Source organism: Sinocyclocheilus anshuiensis, unplaced genomic scaffold (genome assembly GCF_001515605.1).
Source record: "Sinocyclocheilus anshuiensis isolate Anshui unplaced genomic scaffold, SAMN03320099.WGS_v1.1 scaffold115, whole genome shotgun sequence".
NCBI classification, from domain to species: domain Eukaryota; kingdom Metazoa; phylum Chordata; class Actinopteri; order Cypriniformes; family Cyprinidae; genus Sinocyclocheilus; species Sinocyclocheilus anshuiensis.
The window spans coordinates 2,322,654-2,326,335 of NW_015548219.1; positions in this window are offsets into that span (position 1 = coordinate 2,322,654).

The window sequence follows — 3,682 nt, forward strand, 5'->3', positions numbered from 1 at the left end:
GACCCCTCACATCCAGCACACTCCCTCTTTGAACTGTTGCCAACAGTTATACAGTTATAAGTTATAACAGTTATAGTTGTAGCCGACGCTACAGAGTACTGCGCACCAGAACGGCCAGGCACAGGAACAGTTTCTTCCCTCAGGCAATCCATGTCATGAACACTTGACAATAAACGTGGAACGCACAACACTAGGATACATTTATTTATTTAACACACATACTTTTTTACATTTCAAATTTGCACATATCATACCTGTACATACATAATTGTCTATATTATATATTGTGTTTTTGCTATTTTGTACATTGTCTATTTTGTATATTTGTATATTATTCTTTTTATTATCTATGTCCTGTCTTGTCACTGTCATTCTGTTGCACTGTGGAGCTTCTGTCACTAAAACAAATTCCTCGTATGTGTAAACATACCTGGCAATAAAGCTCATTCTGATTCTGAAATATATTATTGTATGTCAATAGTGTAACAATGTAATCTATACTGTAGTATAATATATTTTTACTGTTGTTGTTATTATTGTTGTAATATAATACATTCTTCTTGTTTTTGTTGCAGTTAGTAGTACTAGTCATAATAATACTGTATAATTCATATATTTATTTATAATGCATACTAGTGTACATCAATAGTAACAATGTAGTATATACTGTGATATAATATATTGTTGTTGTTGTTGTTGTAATAATACTACAATATTATTATTGGTGGTAGTGGTGTTAGTAGTAGTACTAATCATAATAAAATTGTGTAATAATTCAAATATATCATTTATAAATATATTATTGTGTCAACAGTGTAACAATGTAATCTATACTGTAGTATAATACATTATTATTATTATTACTGTTGTTGTTGTTGTTGCAGTAGCCAAGGCGAGCTGTGGCGTTATAAAGTTGTTTACAGAATTACCGGACTTGCGTCGTCCCGTCCGCGGGAGTTCACACTCCCGAGTCGAACGAGATGGGTCTAACTGCAGACCATAGCCTAGACTGTAAAAAAAATGCTGACGTGTGCCAAAAAAGCTCTCGCGACGGCGAGGCGGCGGTGTCGGATTGTGCAGTCGAGCGCAGTTGCTCTCCACCGACTGCGCTGATCAAAAGCATGATGGGAAACGACTGACTGACGACACAGTTTAATGCTCATTGATTCAGACAACCGTGATGTTGCGTTCTCTTCTAAAATACATATATTTTTTTTAATCTGATTTCATGTGATTTAAGTATTTAAATTATGCATGAATATTCCCAAACACTATGACAGTGCGGTCTGGTAACGTTTTAGATTACAACCCGCAAAGAACTACGTAAGTATAGTGAATTTACAGTGTACGTTTCTAATTATAGTGTACCTATAAAGAACGTGCGTGTAGGTACAAGGGAACAATGTGTTACGTTTGGGTAATAAGGGGGTAACAACAGTGGTGTAGTCGGGGCCATACGCAAGTATACGCCGTATGCTTACTTTTTTCCCCGGGATGTTTGCGTATTACGACTTCTAAGGATCAATATTCGCGTATACCCTCGGTATACCCACTTGTTTTGTTGCTTCGCAAGTCCGTAATCTACTGTCATGTAGCTTCCCCTTTAATGGTGTCCCATACTGCTGTGTGAAATTCGTGAATTTCCACTGTGCTAAAGCCAAAGCAAATTTAAGAAAATATTATTTGGAAATATTTATTTCATGAATTCATATAATAGGGTAATATTACTGGGTAATAGTAAACCACTTTTTTCTTTAGGACTACACCACTGGGTAACAACCAGATATGCAACCTGCAAAGAGCTGCTTAAGTAAACTGAAGTTACAGTGTAACATTTTTGTAATTATAGTGTACCTATTCAGTACCTCCGTGTAAGGGAATAATATGCGAAGTTTCGGGAATAAAGGGGTAACAACCTGTAAAATTACAAATCATTTATACAGTAAGTATTTTGAAATGGTATGTATGGCCTAAACAACAATCTTATGGTTGGGAATGATTTAGAAAGACGATATATACTTTTAATAATTTTATATTGGTATTTTATTATAGGCTTATAGGTATTTTTTAACCATGGGGTACACATTCTATTATTAACAAAAAAAATTATTAACAACAAAACTGGACATCTATCGTTTTAAAGGGGTCATATGATGCGATTTCAATTTTTCCTTTCTCTTTGGAGTGTTACAAGCTCTTGGTGCATAAAGAAGATCTGTATAAGACACTCATAAAGAAAAACTTCCATATTTTAATTGAACTGGAAACAAAACATGAAAGGCTCTTTGGCCAGGTGTCCATTATCATGCATTTCCGCCTGATCAAGTTGAAGAAGGGCCTTCTCCTGGTCTTCTTCTTTTAATTTCATATACCATGGCTCTTACACAAAACCTCTAAAGACATGGCGGTTTTTCCGCAGCCATCCAACAGCGGTCTGGAGGTCTTTTACTATTTGTAGCTCCTTCATGAGAGACGTATACAAAAATAAATACAAAAATAAATAAAAATAAAAAGGAATGAAATATTTATTTCAAATAATAAAAATTTATCTGAAGAGATGGTTTGCACCAGATTTAGCTGTTAGCTAATTTCCATCTGTTGTCCTTGGGCAGACTGGAAGTATCTTTGGCTACACCTTATGTTTTTATCAAGCTTGCATTAACGTTCAGAATGTATTCAGTTATGTGTTTGCAGTCAATATGTTTCAATATATTTCTTTATATATTTTGTTATTCATGAGGGTACCGCACACTGGGCATTGTTTAATAACAGGCCGTGCACGAACCCTGTCTGGCATGTTACGTAGGGTGCTGGTGGTGGCTGATCTGGTCCCAGAAGGTGCTGGCATGTTACGGTCGCCGTGATTTTGCCAAGTAAGACATGTTCCTCAACATCTTTTGTTGATCCTGGATCAACATTACTGTCCAAAAAATAGACTAAACCCAATCCCTACCCCTAAACCTAAACCTACCCATAATTTATTCCTAAAATCAGTGTGAAATGATAGCTCATTTACAAGGGTGTAGAAGCACCTAACCCTGATCGTAAGCCTAAAACAGATATTTCCTGAAAAGTTATCCCTCAATTCTGATTGGTTAATTGGAATGTTGTTCCAGGATCAACAAGGATGTTGATCCAGGAACATGTTGTACTTGGTGAAATCACGGTCACCGGCATGTTACGTAGGGTGATTGTGGTGGCTGATGGGGTCCCAGAAGTCGCTGGCATGGTCAAGGTTGCACTGGTGGTTGGTGGCATTTTGCATGATGTGGAATGCTGCTTCCATTTACAAACATCTTAATGATTCTGAAAATCATCTCTCCTTAAAGCTTTAGTTGTACAGTAGATACAGTGGAAATGTAGTGCTGGTCTGCAGCCCAATCCGCATCTGTGAAAGTGAAATCTAAAATATAAATAAAAAATAGTAAACACTCAATTCCTGTAAATCCAGAGTGCTGCACAGGGTAACTCCAATCCTACTCAAACTTTTTTCCCCGTTTTGTGTGTGAATGTTTAATGGGATATGCTCAAAAACATGAAATGTCTATACAGTTCTCTCAAAAGATAAATACACAAATATAGAGTCTAATCCTGCGTCTCAATGTTCATACTATCCATCCTAAATAGTATTTGAGATTAGAATAAGTGTGTCCCAAAGCATAGTATGTTGAAAAGAGTATGC